Source organism: Narcine bancroftii, unplaced genomic scaffold (assembly GCF_036971445.1).
Source record: "Narcine bancroftii isolate sNarBan1 unplaced genomic scaffold, sNarBan1.hap1 Scaffold_122, whole genome shotgun sequence".
Taxonomy (NCBI): domain Eukaryota; kingdom Metazoa; phylum Chordata; class Chondrichthyes; order Torpediniformes; family Narcinidae; genus Narcine; species Narcine bancroftii.
Window position 1 is genome coordinate 18,186 of NW_027211857.1, and position 18,939 is coordinate 37,124.

At 42.8% G+C, this 18,939-nt stretch overlaps 1 long non-coding RNA gene across 1 annotated transcript in view; it reads left to right on the forward strand.

The window, feature by feature from the left end:
• Positions 1–12,243: 12,243 nt before the first annotated feature.
• Positions 12,244–18,939, forward strand: part of LOC138750360 (uncharacterized) — a 35,965-nt gene continuing 29,269 nt past the window's right edge. Inside the window, exon 1 of the long non-coding RNA XR_011349284.1 lies at positions 12,244–12,427. This is a non-coding gene — a long non-coding RNA (uncharacterized lncRNA). The remainder of the gene's footprint in view (positions 12,428–18,939) is intronic.

Consider the following 18,939-nt stretch of genomic DNA (forward strand, 5'->3'; position numbering starts at 1 on the left):
GATTAATTTGTTTGCAGATGACGTACTAATATATTTAACAAATCCTCAGTAATCATTATGACATCGACAAACCTGTTTGGTTCAATATGGAAAAATGTCTGGTTATAAGGTTAATCGGGATAAGAGGAACATATTACCAATTACACAGGAAGATTATCCTGCTTGTAAACAGATTACACAGCTTAGATGGACTAAGAAAATTAAATATTTAAAGGTAATGGTTGATGTGGATTATGTGTAAGTTTAACTATGTTTCTCTATTGATAAAATTCAAGCTGATTTAATTAAATGGAAAGATCTTCCTTTGACATGAATGGCACATGTGAATTGTATTAAAAATGAATATTTTTCCTTGAATTCAATATACTTTTCAATCAATTCCATGTTTGTGTCCAAACATATTTTTTAAAGAGTTATGCAGCAATCAGAATATTTTTATAGAAAGGTTCATTGGCTAGAGTATTGTTGCAAAATTTAACATGGCAATATGCATTAGGGATGACAATGGCCTCATTTTCAGAATTATTCATTAAATTATTAGTTTATTATCAGTTAAAATTTATTAATAGGATGTTCGATGTTAATCAACCTCCACACTGGGTTAAAGTGTTATTAGCACAGATTTCTCATTCTATTATACATCAATGTATATTTAGATGGACTCCTCGTCTTTTGCATTATTATAATGTGGCAGTATGATGACATTTATGTGATACTTGGTATAAAAGAAATCTGTCAATAGCGACTGGAGATAAGGTTTCATTACAAATTCCATTACATCAGGATAAATACATATCCTTCTCGATGGGTAATCTCAGTATTTAAAGATTTGCCAGATGAAAGGTGTTCAAGTGTTAGCAGATTGTTTTGAAGATGGGATATTTTTTCTTATGTTAGGCTTCAGGAAAATATTGAGGTACCGTTAAATTCTTTACTTGCATATTTTCAAGTACATGCTCCAGTAGTGAAGAGTTTTGTGCGGGAATCGAACATGCCTAAGTTAACTAAATTTAAAATTTAATTGTAAATGAGGCAGAAATTGATTTATTTCAGAAATGTATTCTTTTTTGCAAGAGAAAATGGGTAATCTAGATTGAGATAAATCAAAGCTTAAATGGGAGAAAGATTTATCCTTAGAATTATCCCAAGAAGGATGGACTACTATGTGTGAAGAGAGTGTGACTAAATTTGGTGAACTACAATTTTCAACATCAGTTGAATTAAACACCAGAAAAGTTAAAAACATATGGATTTAGTCATTCAGATTTATGTTTTAATTGTGGGACTCAAATTGGTACTTTTTTTTTTCCAATTCTGTCTGGTTGTGTGATGAATAAGTCTTTTTGGATAAAAATTAAAGAGTTTAAGGCGGATTTATTAGAGACTACTTTAATGTTAGATCCACTGCTTTTTTTTTAAATGGGGTATATTACAACTTTAACAATGGGTTTAAGAATGGATAAATCTCAAATTGAGTTTATTCGGTTCGCATTAGCATTGGTTGGGGAATGTATTGTTATTTCGTGGAAAAATGATGTGGATTTAAATATGAATCGTTGGCAAAATGAAAACTTGTATTTGTTTGGAAGAGATAACATAATTTACGTGATAATTATTTTTTTTATGTGAAGATGTGGTCTAAAATTTACAGTCTTTTGCCTCTTCTTTCTTAAAGAGTGGAGTAACATTTACAATTTTCCAGTCCAGCCTGGGCAGACAAGGATAGATAGACTTTAAACATGAACATGGTGAGGAATTAGCAAAGCTATTCATTCAAATATACTGCTTACAACTAGGTAATTCAAAATCATCCAAGTTATAGGGTTTCACATGAGAGACGAGGCCAATAGCCGCAGAGATCAAGACAAAGCAGAATCATGAACACCATTACTACCAAGATTTACATTGGTGACATATCAGAGTCAATGCAATACTTTAAGATTAGATACAACACAGTAACAGACCCTTTAGGCCCACAAGCCTGTGCTTCCCAGTTGACCTTCAACACCCCCATACTTTTTGAACAGTGGGAAAAATTTGGAGGCCCCTCCCCCACCCTGGGGAAAACCTAAGCACACACAGGGAGAACATAGAAACTCCTCATAGAGAGAGCAGGATTTGAACCCCATCCCTATCACTGGCAGCGCAACAGAGTTGCGATTGTGCCATCCACTGTCGAACCATGTTGGACAGGAAGAAACTCAAATCAAGAAAGTCAATAAATGGAGAGCATCAATATTTCGTGAATTGGTATGGATTAGTTCAGATTTTGAGAAAAGATGGATGGACAATACTTTGCAACAACATAATGACAGTCAGTACAAAAGAAGCCAGAGCGAGCTTACATGGGATCCAGGAAGGGAAAGTAGCCACTTCATTGAAATGGAAGCAAGAGAATGGTCTTAGGAGCAAGAACCCATGTAAGAGAAGTTCTGGTTCACGAGCAAGTCACAAAAACCCAATGATGCCTTCCAAAGTGCATTCCGATTTGGGAATACGAGGCATTTATCTTGACTTATTTCCCCAGTTTGGGCATTTTAGATCATTAATATTCCCCAGTATTCTTAAAAATCTGATGATGAGGTGTTACATGTGTTGCTATGAGGTGTAACAATGCAGCTCGCAGTATTTGCACAGCAGATATAATAAGGGATCCACCCTTCCCCTCTCCTTCATAGTGTCTATTTAAGACTAACATAATCTGCAAAGAAATGATGATGAGATCACGAGATGTAGCAGTAGAACTTCATTCATCTTTTGATTTGATCGTCTAAACAAGTTTTAAAAAAATTACAGAGCAGTGAGGGTCTGGGATGCATTGCTGGGGTGGAGGTGCAAGCTGGTACAATAAGGACATTCAAAACACTCTAAGATACATGGATGGAAAAATAAAAGAGGGTAATGAGTGTGAGGTAGGGAAGAGTTAGATTTGTAATGGCACTGATATACCATCGTTTACAAACAATTAAAGAATACCCTCACTCGTTTCTTCCAGAAGACAATGGAGTCGACCTTCTTTATCCTCCTCAGACACAACATTGCATTCTTCAACTCCCGAAAGACCACCCAGCCAAACCCCTTTGACCTTCTCATTGGCTCATTGCCACATTGTAATCCTGACCCTCTCTCTCTACTCCTCCTGCATCGGAGATCCATCACCCATACACTGATGTTTAACACACTCGGACACATGGGCTATTCCTCCAGTGCGATGCTTCAAATACATCATCAGCGGCAAATGGCACCGTTCCCAAAGCAGGCAGATGCATCACCGTGACAGCCCCCTTCCCCCCCCCACCTCCAGCCTCCGAGCCATGCAAGGAGGCGACTGAATGGAACTGTCCCCAGTGTAATGGTCTGGAGGGTTGACAGTTCACCTGATCTCGTATGATACTGGAAGACAGGCGATGCAGGGGTACGACTGGTCCTTTTGCTCTGGCCCTGATGCAGAATGTGGACATTCGAAATACACTGGCTTCAACCTGTTGATGGAAACAGTGTTACCTTTTCCATTCCTGTCAATAACAAAACACTATGAATGGTGTCATAAGACCTGGAAAGAACCATCGTAAATGAGCTAAAGTGGTTTACGAACAACATCATGTCAAAGAAACACACGAGTACAGTGTTGACAATCATTTGGCACATCCACTGCAGAAGATGCTGCCACATAGGAGAACATCAGAGTTATCTCATTTTCTCAAAGAAAATCAAGAAAACTGACCTGTTCATGGAGCACTGTGTTTGGACTCAGATTCACAAACTCACCCGGCAAGGTCAGCATACAGTCATAGACTAGCTCTACCACTAAACATCGATGATCTGCCCTCAGAGCTGTAGTCACGCAAAGGAGAACCATGGGCAAACGTTCGCTTCATGTAGATGATTTGCCACCTGCTGTCAATGGTGCTTTCGATCGTCAATGAAAATGCTCAAAGAAGCTGTTGGCCTGAAATGCTTAGCCGTAATTCAGGTAGTGACCAGAGGATCAGTGAGAGCTCAGACCAATGCTGACTCGAACTGAGACCCTCGATCTGTTGTAATTGTGCCCAGAACACCAAAAGATGGAATCCAATGATCCACAAAAGCCCAAGCAATTGTCTCTGCAGAGATGCCGATGATAGGAATTTCGTCCTTCCACCTGGTAGTCCTGTCCTCACCTGTGAGCAGAGAAGTACATTGCCGAGATGGCGGAAGTGGACCTTCCAAGCCACAAGGTGCATGTGCTGGAAATGGGAATCCAAAACAACAAAATCCCCCAGCTTGAATTTCATGTGCCTGGAGACTTTAGGGCGTTGACTTAGCAAGCAAGTCCTTGCCCATAATCCAACATTCTGTTTAACACGAAGCCAGGTAAGATGTTCCTTAACCAGTTTGATTGATGCTCTTCTACCAGGAAGAGATAGATTGTGAAGAGAAAATCTCCTGCCTCATAGCCACCCACACAAACAGCCTCGTCCTTTCTGTTGGGGGAAAAAATCACAAACCAACTTTTCACCTGATTCATCCAGCATCACATCTTGAAAATGGAGACCAGAGTTGATCTGGTTTCACCGGATGAAATCGGCATCAGTGTGACGTGCATGAGCCATGGCACTGAAATCGATGGCAGTAGTTTTATGTAATGTCGAGCCTGAATAGGGCACCAGCCACAGCATTCACTTTTCCTCAGATGTGCTGTGTGTCCGATGAAAATTGTAGGATGAAGTCCAAGTGCCGAATCTCTCTGGGCAAATAGAGATGTGTGCTTCTACTTGCAGTATGCAGAAGAGGCTGGTGGTCTGTACAAATGGTCAAAGAATGACCTTCCAATAAAAAACTGAAATATCGAATTAGAAAATGGGATTCATGAGAGAATTACAAAGAAATTTATTTCAAAATTGTATCTACTATATCAAGAGGAATCTCCAAATCCAAACTTGAATAAATCAAAAGAAGGATGGGAATTGGATTTGGGAACTGAAATTGACCCTTTTTGCTGGTCTGACGTTTGTTGGGACAATAATTATTGTTTTTGATAGATTAGTTAATTATAACTTTATTCATCAATTATATTTAAAGCTACAACAATTAATTTATTCCTAATATTTCAAATTCATATTTTAGATGTGGCACATAAACTGGTACATTTATACATTGTATCTGGAGATATCTCAAGGTGACATCATTTTGGAAAAATGTGGGCAGGTTTTTGGAACAAATTATCATAATGTTTACCATTAACACCTGAGCTTTTACTTTTGGGAAATGTATATGATTTGGAAGCCTAATTCAATTTCTCAAAGAACAATTAATTATTTTTATGTCGCATTGGCAGTTACCAGGATATGTATAACAATTCCATGGAAATCTGAATCCCATCTTAAAATTGATTGTGGGGAAATGCAAAATTGTATTCCCTTAGCAAAGGTGACTTATAATATTCGAACTGGGTATGATACATACTTCAAAATATGGAAACCATATTTAGATATGGGTTTGGATATCTAATGTATTCACTTCTCCACCCCACCACCACTTTTCTTTAATCTTAATGGTTGAAACTTATCATGTTGGTTTCATTCTACTATTTTATTAATATCCTGCCTTTCCTTTTGGGAGGGAATAGTTATCACAGTAGCTTTGCACCTAGATCTGTATTTTTTATCTTTTATACTTTTTTCTCTTCTCACTTTTCTATACAGTTCAACCATTTATTTTTTTTATTCTATTTTCATAATTGTAAGTTTCATTTGGATACGATTCTATAATTATATTGAACTGTATAGAAAACTATACATATATTTTTTTAAAAACTGAAATATTTCACTGCGAGATAGATAGCTAAGAGTTCTTGCTGAAATGTACTATATTTTCCTGAGCTGGTGACCACTTGGCTGGAAAAAAAATGTCAAAGTTTCCAATTGCCCACAGACTCGTTGTTCGAACACTGGTCCCACAGCACTGACAGATGCATCTGTGGTAAGAGAGCAAGGCCTTGGGCATTTGATGTACAAGCTTAGTGGCCTTTGTAAGAACAGTGTTCACATCATGGAAAGCATACACGGCATCGTCTTTCAAAGTTAAGGTCTTTTTGAAACAGGCATCAGATCCTTTGAGTCATTCAGCAAGAGGTAATAGAGATGCTGTGGCATTCACCAGGGAACAGCAATAAAAATTCCTCCAACTTAAAAACCATCACAACTGGCCAACCTTAATGGCGGGAAGAAATTCTCAAAATTCACGCATTTCCCATTCATCAGGCAAAATACCATGTGGCATAACTCTAGGTCCCAAAAATACAAGATCAGAAGCACCAGAAACACTTTCCTGGGATTGATCACGATGCCACATTCCTCAGGTCTTGGAAACAATGAGATAAGGTGGCTCTTGTGCTCCTCTTCATCCACACTTACAACCAGAATCTGATCGATCAACACAAGCACCAAAAAAACCCAAGGCCAGTGAATTAGTGGTCCATGAACCACTGAAATGTCTGAGCTGCATTTCATAGACTGAATGCCGAACGGGAGCATCACTGCTGTCTTCGTGACATCCGGAGACTCAAATTGAATCTAATAGTAAGTAGGTACTAGATCTATTTTGGCAAATGCATATTTGCTGTGGAGGTTTGCTGAGAAGTCTTGTAAATTTGGAATATTTTATCAGTCAGGCTTGGTGGAATTGTTCAGGGGACGATCATCTCTGCAAGGCCGCCAATCCCTAGTTTTTTTCAGAACCATATGCAACCGTGAAGCCCAGCAGCTGTCAGATCTGTGGAATACGCCCAACTCTTGCCAATCCAATCTTGCGATTTTAAGATAATCTGGGGGTATTACAAACCTGCGTCTCAGACCCTGCCTTTATATGGTGGCTTATTGCATGTCTGTACACCGTTACGATGGGGTCATGAGGCAAGGAAAACACGAGTAAGGCTTGGAAAGGGCAGGAATCAGGTTGAAGGTTTGTCAGGCAGCAGGTGGCATTGGAAGGACAACAAATGCAGCTCACTTGCATTCAAGAGCTGCAGTCCACACAACGTTTTTTCAAATACATCACAGAAAAATGTGACAAGAAATTCACTCCCAAAATGGAATTTGCCACATTTACAACTGAAAAACTACCCAAAAAGATGGCAAGACTAAAATGAAGCATGAGTAACCTCTGGCCATGTTTGAATAAGAGAATCATTTGTAGCTGAAAGAACACATGACATATTAGAAAGACTATGTTCCTCAAGGATTGGAGGGACCGGCACCGATAGAAACTGACAGAAAATTTTGAACTTTTACATAGAGATGGCAAACAAATAACCTACTCCAACAATTTCCTCCAATGTTTCCATTTTTCTCAGTTGCCTTCGATAATCTCTCTCAAATGAGAACAAGATCCCAAAACAAAGGAGGAGAACCATGCCACCAGGCCCATTGAGCCTGCTCCATAAATACACACTGAGCTACTCTACACTCCTTCCAATTTCCACACTTTTCCCCATATCCCTTCATGCCCTCACTAACGAGATACTTGTCTATTTCTTGTTTGAATACTCCCAGTCATCTGGCTTCCACTACTGTATGAGGCATTAAGTTCCACAGCTCCATGACCCTCTGGCAAAAGAAGTTCTTCCCAATCTCTGTTTTGGATGGATAACCTCTAATTTTCTTGTCATCGATTCACCCACCAAGGGAAACATCTTACCCGCATCCACCCTATCTAAACCTTTCAAAATAAAAAATGGCTCCATGAGATTTCTTCTTTAATTTCCGATATCCCAATGAATATAACCCAAGAGCTGTCAAACACTCCTCATACATTATATTTTGCATTCTGGGAATCATTCTCGTCATTCTCCTCTGCACCCTCCCCAACAACATCACATCCTTTCTCAGATAGGGGGCCCAAAACTGCACCAAGACTCAAAATGAGGTCTCACCTGTGCCCCATAGAGCCTCATTAACACCTCTTTACTCTTGTACATATTTCTCTTGAAATGAATGCCAACATAGCATTCGCTTTCTTCATTACTAATTTCACCTGGTCATTAACATCTTCGAATAAATGTTCTGGGTTTAATTTTTTTAAATCATGTTGTGGTTCCTTTTCATCACCTTTTTGGAAGCTGAATTCACAAAATTTTCCAAATATTTTTTCAGCAATAATTCTGTGGTACAGAGGATTACTCATCTTTCCTAGAGGTTAAAAGTTGCATTTTGATTTTGTTGTCTCAACTGAACATTGTACAAGGTGAAGGCCGATTAAAATGGATTCAGTAATGATGGCCTTCAACTTTGCATTATTGCTGTGGCTACACAGCTTGAATGATAAACTGCTGTTTCTACAGGGAATTAACTCATGGAAATGTTCTAAATACATTCATTGGAGATAGACCTCTGTGAAATGTTCACTGCCCATCGACAACAATCCTTGAAAAGAGATGAATCATCACCCAACAGAGCAGCCCAGGAATAGGACATTTGGTGAACAATGTCTGTGGTGACCATGATGCTCATTTAAATTAATCCCATCTGTCAGCACATGGTCCATACACATCACCCATTCCCTCTTGTTCATGTGCCCAGCCAAAACCCTCTTAAATCGTGGTGATTTCACCACTATCCTGGCAGCGTGGACCAGACTCCCACCGCACTGTGCAAAAACCTGCCTCACTTCTCTCCTTTTCCCCTCTCATGTTCAATATAGGCATCGTAGTATTTTTACATCTCCCACAGGGGAGGGGGAAGAAGAAATCTACCTTCTCCAGGACTACAATAATTGGATAAATTTCAACCAGGTCATCACTCAGCTTCCAATGCTCCAGAGAAAACTATCCAAACTATCCTCTCCTCAGACCCAATGCTCTATCCCAAGCAACCCCCTGATAAACTCCTTTTGTCATGCAGCAACTAGAATTGCAGAAAACACTCGAAATGTGGCCAAAATTACACCAAAGTCCCCATATTTTTCAAGGAATTTGGACAAGTAACTGAGAAAAATTACATTTTAGACACATGGTACGTCAAGATCAGAAGGATTGGAGCATTATTGTTCAAGTGACACAACTTTAAAAAATAACATCTAACTTGATGAAGAATGTGATGCTACAACGGGAACAACGGATGGAATCAGACACATTCTATGAGCATTGGGAAGCAAAGAAAAACAAATTGGTTTTCCATCTCTTCCAAGGCGACCCAATGACCCCGACAGGTCCTCACCGACCTGCGACCGTAGTACCACAATGGTCGCGTCCTGGGAGGGTGCCCACGATGGTCGCAAGTCGGGGTTTTGACCGCGTGTGAGGACCCCTGAAGTCTTAGAGCCTATTTTTAAAATCAAATGATTTGACAAACGAGAACAGGGACACAGGGCACAAAAGACCCAAAATGTACGGATTGACTTTGTGACTCAGGGTCCATTGGCTGGGGCAGCCATCTTAATTTCTGTACGCATGCGCCAGACGTCAGTTGGCGCTTGCGCAAACAGTTCACTTCGTGGCCCTCAATCGGCACATGCGTATCTGCAAGATATGCGCAAACTCATCAAGCATGCGCCAACTAGACTTGCCAATCACGTTCCGCGCCCCCTCCCGCTGCAAGTAACACCGCAGCCTCCAGCCTCGCCCTATCGACACCATCAGGCCTCGCACCGACGCCTCGGTTTCACCCAAACACCCCGCCGGTACCGGCCGCTCCCGGGTATGGCCCAGCGGGCTGCTGGTCACCCGTTTTCCCTGGACCACGCGGCTGTGGATCACGGCGCCGCCGCCAACTTCTTCCCGTTGGGCCAGCGAGGACACGACGGACCCTGAGCAGACGATGCCGCCGCAAACGTCCCGCCTCCCCACAGCACAAGCCAATCAGCCTGCGAATCCGCCCATCAATCCAACCCGACTTCAGCGTCCAATCAAATAGCAGCCTCACCGAATCAACCCATTGGCTCGCGCAACTGAAGCAACCAATCAGCGAGCGATTGAGCGAACACACAGGTGAACCCAATCAGCATCGCAAGACAGAACACAAAGGCAGTGGAAGGAGCAGGAGACCTTTCGGACCTTTCACTTTCAACTACCCCAACAACTCAATCAAATCCTTGGGAAACACAGGATCACTTTGTCTTGGCTCCAGGATTCCTCTGATCTTAAGAAATACATTGTACCCCAACTGCAAGGGAGACTATTTATTATCAAACTTTCGTTCATATTTATTACCGCTTCCAATTTAATGGAGGACACAAGTGGTTGTGTCAGCCAGCTGGACCGCCTCGGGGAACCTCATGGAGCAGTCAATCATGGTGAGAAGGTAACTCATCCCGCGGGAGGCCGGAAGTGACCCCACAATGTCATTGTAGATGTGGCTGAACCTATGTGATGCTGGCTCGAATGTCTGGGGTGGTGCCTTCACGTATGTCTGCATTTTGGTCATCTGGCAGAGTGTACAGGCCTTGGCCCACTGACAACCTGTTTCTGAAGGCTCAGCAAGACAAACCTATTGACCACCATTTTGACAGTACTGATGGCCAGGTGCGTCAGGTTGTGCACCTCATCATAAAACTGCCATCTCCATGCTGTCGGCACAATGAGGTGGGATTTGCCATTGGAATGCCGCAGAGGAGCGTCTACTTACCAGGGTCGATGTTAACATCCTCCAGCCTGAGCCTGGACACTGCTGTCTTGCTTGCAAGAATATCAGGGTCATCCTGCTGTCCCCTGCCGAGGGCTAAATAGTCTTTTCACTGGGACAGGGCCTGGTCAGACTTGATTGCGGGGGTGGGGCAGTGCATCACCCACGATGTGTTGAATGTCTGTAGTGAACTCAGACTCATATGAGAGGAGTCGCTGCTGCTTGGCCGACCACAGGTCCAACACTTTATGGAAGGCAAAAGTTAATGGCTTCTAGTCCATGAAGACACTGAATTGTCTACCTTCCAAAAATACTTTAAGTGCCTGACTGCCAGGTACAGCACCAATTGCTCTCAGTCAAAGACACTGCATTTGAGTTCAGGTGGCCAGAGGTGTCTGCTAAAGAAGGACAGAGGCTGCCATTCCCCTTCGATGAATTGCTCCAGTGCACCCCCTACTGCTGTGCTGGAAGCATCTACTGTGAGAGTGGTGGGTGTCTCTGGCCTGGCGTGTACCACAAGGGTTGTGTTGGCCAGTGCGTCCTTGGCCTTCTGGAATGCCTCCAAATCCTCATTGTCCTAGGTAATGTTTTTACCTTTCTCCGCATGATGTGGGCCACTACCGGTATCAATCGGTGATAAAAATTAATGGTACCAGTGAATTCTTGCAGCCCCTTCATTATGTGGGGTTTGGGGAAGCACTGAACAACCTCTACCTTTTCAAGCAGGGTTTAGTTCCGTGCCTGTTGATTTGACCCCCAAGGAAATCGAACGTTTCCAACCTGCACTGGTACTTAGCAAGGTTTATATAGTATGTCCAAATACCTCCAGCTAGGTGCACAGTCACATTCAATAGGGTAGAGAATTCCAAGGATATTTCATTTTCATTGAAGACATTTCTTAAAGTCTAAGCAGCCGATCGGTTATTGGGAAATTGTGACACTTGGTGAGCCTTTTAAATGCCCCTAAGATTTCAGCCTTCACCACCACTCCAGTTCTTGGGCTCGTCCCATGTCCCTGACCTGGTACGCATACATTGCATCCCCTCCCCTTGTCACCCTCCTGTTGCTCCACCCCGAACCAGTGGTGAAAGTGGTTTCTGTCCCAACAGGTGTTGGGGACCTCAACCAGGGAGCAGACCCGGGAGATGAACCTCAACTGCATCTAATTCACATTCCCGCAGATCAACGCACGACCGTGGGCCAAGGTGAGTGACCCATTGGTGAACCGGAGCTCCGGGGGTGGTCTCCATCCTCTGGGTTCATCCCCAATACTGTCCCCTGTCACCCACCAGGCCCATCTCCAAACCCCCATCTCCCACCAGGCCCATCTCACACACCTCTGCCCTGGCAGTTACCAGAGCAGTTTCCCTCTTCATGTGGGGGTCCAAAATGGATGGAGTGGGAAGGAGGTCCATGTACGTCACCAGACTATGGTGTTATGAGCCCAAAGGACCCCAAAACCCAGCAGCAATAGACGTTCACCAGGACAAGTAGTTGAGCGTGTCAAGGATTGATTCGGTGAGGCCGCTATTGGATGAGACGCTGGGGTCGGGTTGGATTGATGGGTGGGTTCGCGGGCTGATTGGCTCTTGCTGTGAGGAGGCGGGACGTTGGCGGCGACGTCATCTGCTCGGGGTCCGTCGCGTCGCCGCGGGCGCGAATGGGAGGAAGTTGGCGGAGGCGCCGGGACCTTCCTCAGCCGCGCGATCCAGGGAAAACGGGCGACCCGCAGCCCGCCGGGACCCACCCGGGAGCGGCCGGTACCGGCGGGGTGTTTTAGTGGAGCCGAGGCCTGATGGCGCCGACTGGGCGAGGCCGGAGGCCGTGGGGTAACTGGCAGCGGGAAAGGGCCGGGGGAGGGGCAAGAAGAAGTTTGGAAGTCTGGTTGGCGCATGCGCGGTGGATTTGCGACTTGGAGTTGGGTTTGCGCATGTGCGGCTAATATGCACGTGCCGACTGACGGGCCACTCAGCAAAGCCACAAGTCGCGCATGCGCACTGAAATTAAGATGGCTTCCCCAACCGATGGACCCTGAGACACTGAGTCCCAAAGTCAATCCGCACATTTTGGGTTTTACGTGTCCCGTGTCTCTGTTCCCCTTTGAAAATCATTTTATTTTAAAAAATACACTCTAAGACTTCAGGGCTCCTCGCACGGGGGGGAAACTCCGACTTGCGTCCATTGTGGTATCTGACTGAACTTTTGGGTTCCATTGCGGTCGCAAGTCGGGAAGGACTTGTCGGGGTCATTGGGTCGCTTAGGAAGGGATGGAAAACCAATCCATTTTTTTTTGCTTCCAAATGTTCATAGAATGTGTTTGATTCCATCCGTTGTTCCTGTTGTAGCAAAGACTGGCTTTACTGTTTTAAATTCCCCACATGTGCTCGCTGGCCCACCCACTTCTGGTGACGTACTCCCTGACTTCCCGATTTACGTCATTGTGTCATGGCGTCACTCTCCAGCTGTCTGCCTCTACGTGGAAGTGGAGGGCTCCTCAGCCCATACATGGTGCTAGGTGCGGGCTCCTTCTTGGCAGTGAAGGGGAGTCCGTGCCATCTTGGACTATCTGAGTGTGGCAGTGATTTGGCCTCTTTTTGCTCACCTGGTCTCTTGGCATGCTACAATCTCAGTGTTTATAAGCGGGAAATTCTTTCAATGTTTCATTCAACTTTATTACAGAATTCTTCCTAGATTATCTGTGTACCATTGAAGGTTATGGGTTTTCTTGAACAGGGATCATGATTTTACTCATAATTTGGTGAGCCAATGGATGGGACATTTTTTGCTCATGCCCTATGGGAATCGAAATAAAAATGTAGTGACAAAATTAGGAAGGTTTGTTGACCCTTCTTTTTAAGCAGGATGTCATGATGATGTTCATCTTGCATATGATTTGTCAGTTCTTAATGGCAGCTGCCATATTGGTATTGCAAGGAGAGATGGGAAATGGGTCAGGTCCTTGATGGTCCCAGTAATGCAATGTGGAAAGATGTCATGGGGCTGAATGTGGTTTAGGGAGGGAGAGGGTAGAGTATTAATTTTTAAGAAACGTATGTTGCCAGCCACCTATCAATATTTTTTGTCAAATAGAAACTCCTGCTGGTAGAACCCATTTCCTACTTTGAACATTCCCAATGTCATTATCTAAGCAGATATTGTTCAATCTCACTTCTCCTTCTTCCAAGTTATCTGGATGCAAGCAATTCTTCTGCTGTGCACAGAATTGAACGTTTCTAAATTTCACCAGGTTTTGGTGCTCGAAAGGTAAATGTTTCCTGCTCAGGAAGGTTCTTGTAGCGTTTTTAGAGATTTGTTGTTCCAGGATTTCCACAACTGAGGTACCTTCATTAGTCACCTCAATGTCTGGCTGAGGAAACTTGCCCCATCAGGATTTTCCAGATGGTAACTTCTTTTTGCAAGCTATTACATAGTTCCATTCCTCTTATTCCAAACAACAGGAGTTCTTTCTTCTGCTCAAGCTGTTGTTAGATAAACAAAACCCACGTGTGACTTTCCTCTAAGCACCCTGCAGAAAAGTACTTGTAGCCATCCTGGCTCCATTTCCAAACAATGGTCATTCATTTTATGACATCAGTTCGACTAACACCAACTTGTGAATGTGAATAACTTTCTCCAGAGATCTTCAATATTTCTTCAGTCTTTCAAATAAAATGTTTTATAATATATGTGTGTGTATGTATGTAACCTACTCTAAATCTTACCAAAATCCCAAATATTACCAAATTCTCCAAATATATTTATCCATTACAATATCACGTAAGGTGCATTTAAGAGACTCTAAGACAGGTTTACATGGGTGAAAGAAAAACAGGGTTGTAGCGGACGCAATGCCACCGTCAGTTCACAGACTTACCTGACACGTCGCAGGCTAACAGTGCTGGGCACCAAAGTACAATGAGTGGATCAGATGAAGCCCCTGCCTAAAGGCACGGGGCACAAATGGCTGGTAGCTTTAACCTGCTGGTCCTCTGGACCAGGTGTTCACTAATGTTCTCATTGAGAGGCAGGGAATAAAAGATCTGTATGTCTGCAATAAACCAGTCTTGAGTTGACTACCTTTGTATGTGTTTTCCTTTATTTAGTAGCATCTACCGCAGTAGCTGCTACAGGGTTTTTTTTTGTTAGAAATATCAAGATCAACAAAACATCGTGGGTCAAAGGGCTTGTACCGTGCCGTAATATTCTGTTATTTCTGTTATTGCTCGATTTGAATATCTGTTGTAAGCTCTGTGAGACTTCAATAATGTAGCAAATTTGGGCAGCAACATTGCAGTCAGAAATTTGTATCTCCTGGTTGACTTGAGTTTTTTACCTTTTCACACAATGCTTTATAGTTCTGGTCAGTAAGAAAATAAATATTGTGCATGTTTAATATGTCATTATGTCTGAAAGTAACACTGGAAAAGAGTCATTAACACCAAGGTAAATAGCACCCTGTAGTGGGTGGTGCAGTTTCCTGATGGGCACAAGTTATCCCTCAGTGGCTACAGTGATGTGAAACTGTGGGTAAGTTATTTTGATTTATACATGGCAAAATTGGCTGTTGTTTGTTCCAATTTCAGGTAGATGAGATTGCAAAGAGGGTAAGGATAGAAAATAGTTGGGGAACAAAACTGGGGCTTGCATTTGATGGTGTGAAAGTCAAAATGGAAACTCAGAATAGGCTAATCTGATTAAGCAAGCCACTGGCTCTTATACTTCCACCAGAAGTGAATTGAATTTTGAGGCATTTACGGTGGGTAATTTCAAAGTCTGTTGATTGTAAGACTAAATTAAGAGCCCTTTTGCCCCTGGCTGTGCTGAAAGATTGTTTTGTTTATTAACTAAATCTTTCTGAGAGGGAGAATAGACTGAAGCTACTTTACTACTCGTTGTTGATGAATCTTGCAGTAGGATCTTTCAACTAATTACAGACTCCTAATTCCTCCCCCTCCTCGGTCATTTTCTCCTGCAATCTACATCATTTACCACCATCGAGGGATTCTCATGCAGGGTAAAGTTTCACAATCACCTCCTCCAACCATGTCTGTTCTCTCTGTGGCAGGAAACCCAATGCAGAGTAAATGACAGATTGGCTGAGCACCTCCAATTTGATCACAATGGCCATCTTGGCTCATGGTCACAAGCCGTTTTAAATTCCATTCCATTCTCACACTGACCTTTGTCTTCTGCCTCCTCCATTTTCAGGGTGAGGTCAAATCCAGAGGAACCATCTCTTATTGCATTTGTGACTCGATAGTATGCATATGGAATTTTCCAAAATCATGTAACCTGTCCACCACCTCCCCCCTCCACAGGTTTCACTCTCTCTCCTGCTGATTCACCAAGTTCCCCTCGTATTCTCCCTTCCAAACCGATAACTTTTAAATGTGGGCAGAGAAATGGCAGATGGAGTTTAATCTGGACAAGTGTCTTGCTCTTCGAGAGGACTTGTCATACTGTTGCATAGAGGGATCTTGGGGTACAAGCGTGAGCTCCTTGAAAGTGGCAACACAAGTGTAGGGTGTTAAAGAAAGTATTCTTCATTGAGCAGGGCATTAAGTATTAAATGTGATTAGGTCACATTTTGAGTATTTTCTGCAATTCTAGTTGCTGCATGACAAAAGGAATTCATCTGGGGTTTGCTTGGGATAGAGCATTGGGTCTGAGGAGAAGTTGGACAAATTTGGATACTTTTCTTTGGAGCATGGGAGGGTGAGAGATGACCTGGTTGAAATTTATCCAATTATTGTAGTCCTGGAGAAGACAGATTTCTTCTTTCCCGGCCCCCGTGGGAGATGTAAAAATACTTCGATCCCTATATTGAACATGAGAGGGGAAAAGGAGACAAGTGAAGCAGGGTTTTGCACAATGCAGTGGGGGTCTGGCCCACATGGCCAGGATAGTGGTGAAATCACCACGATTTAAGAGGCATGTGGTTGGGCACATGAACAAAAGGGAATGGGTGATGTGTATGGACCATGTGCTGACAGATGGGATTAATTTCAATGAGCATCATGGTCACCACAGACATTGTTCACCAAATGGCCTATTCCTGGGCTGCTCTGTTGGGTGATGATTCATCTCTTTTCAAGGATTGTTGCTGATGGGCAATATACTTTTCACAGAGGTCTATCTTCAATTCATGTATTTAGAACATTTCCATGAGTTAATTCCCCGAAGAAACACCAGTTTATCATTCAAGCTGTGTAGCCACAGCAAAAATGCAAAGTTTGAAGGCCATCATTACTGAATCCATTTTAATCAGCCTTCACCTTGTACAATGTTCAGTTGAGAGAAGAAAATCAAAATGCAACTTTTAACCTCTAGGAAAGATTAGTAATCCTCTGTACCACAGAATTATTACTGAAAAAATATTTGGAAAATTTTGTGAATTCAGCTTTCAAAGAGGTGATGAAGAGGAACCACAACAAGATTTAAAAAAATTAAACCCAGAACATTTATTGGAAGACGTTCATCACAATAAACATGTTCAGGTTCAGTGATGATCGATTCTGGAATGGCATGTGGCAGTAATAAAAGGAATGCAGGATAGATATATTCCAAGGAAAAATAAATTAATGATTTGGATTGTGATTTAAATGGTTTTGTGGCCAAATTTGCGGAGGTCACCAAGATAGGGGACAGAGTAGGAAGTGGAGAAACCGTAAAGTTGCAGAAGGATATAAACAGATTAGGAAACTGGGCAAAATGATGGCAGATGAGATTTAACACCAAGACATTTACTGTTGTACATTTTGACAGTGGAAATAAACAGGAAGCATACTATTTGGATGGGATGAAAATTCAGACCTTGGATGTGCAAAGGGACCTGGGTGTCCTTGTGCAAGGAAGCCTAAAAGTTAATAACCAGGTGAAATTGGTCATGAAGAAAGCGAATGCTATGTTGGCATTCATTTCAAGAGGAATGGTGTACAAGAGTAAAGAGGTGTTGATGAGGCTCTATGGGGCACCGGTGAGACCTCATTTCAAGTACTGTGTGCAGTTTTGGGCCCCCTATGTGAGAAAGGATGTGATGTTGTTGGAGAGGGTGCAGAGGAGAATGACTAGGATGATTCCCAAAATGCAAAGGATAACGTACAAGGAGTGTTTGACAGCTTTTGGGTTGTATTCATTGGAGTACAGGAAATTAAAGAAGAAATCTCATGGAGGGATTTTGTGTATTAAAAGGTTTAGATAGGGTGGATGCGGGTAAGATGGTTCCCTTGGTGGGTGAATCGAGGACAAGAAAATTAGAGGTTATCCTATAAAACAGAGATTAGGAAGAACTTGTTTCGCCAGAGGGTCGTGGATCTGTGGAACCGCTGCCACATACAGTAGTGGAAGCCAGATCACTGAGTATTAAATCAAGAAATAGTTTTGTTTCAGTTTACGGAGCAGATTCGATGTTCCTTTGTCCTCATTTGGGAGAGATTATCGAAGGCAACTGAGAAAAATGGAACAATTCTAGGCAGTTGTTAGAATAGGTTATTAGTTTGGCATCTCTATGTAAAACTCCAAAACTATCTGTCACTTTGGAGCGGTGCCTGTCCCTCCAACTCCTGAGGAACATAGATTTGCTAATATGTCATGTGTTCATTCAGCTACAAATGATTCTCTTATTCAAATATGCCCAGAGGTCACTTGCATTTCATTTCAGCTTCACATCGTTTTGGGTGGGTTTTCAGTTGTAAATGTGGCCAGTTCCACTTTGGGAGAGAATTTCTTGTCACATTTTTCAGTGATGTATTTGTCAAAATGCCGTTGTGTGGACTGCAGCTCTTGAATGCAAATGAGCTACATTTATTGTCCTTCCAATGCCATCTGCTGCCTGACAAGCCTTCAACCTGGCTCCTGCCCTTTCCAAGCCTTCCTCAAGTCTTTTCCTCGCCTCGTGTCCCCATCATAATGGTGTGCAGACATGCAATAAGCCACCATATAAAGGCAGGGTCTATGAGACGCAGGCTTGTAATACCCCAGATTATCTTAAAATCTCAAAATTGGAATGGCAAGAATTGTGCCTAGCCCACAGATCTGACAGCTGCTGGGCTTCACGATTGTATGTGGTTCTGAACAAACTAGAGATTGGCAGCCTTGCAGGGATGATCGTCCCCTGAACAATTCCACCATGCCTGACTGATACAATATTCCAAATTGACAAGACTTCTCAGCAAACCTCCATGGCAAATCTGCATTTGCCAAAATAGATCTAGAATGTGCTTACTATTATATTCCATTTGAGTCTTTGGATGTCACAAAGACAGCAGTGATGCTCCCGTTCGGCATGTTTGTGTTTCTGAGAAAACCATTCGGTCTATGGAATGCAGCTCAGAAATTCCAG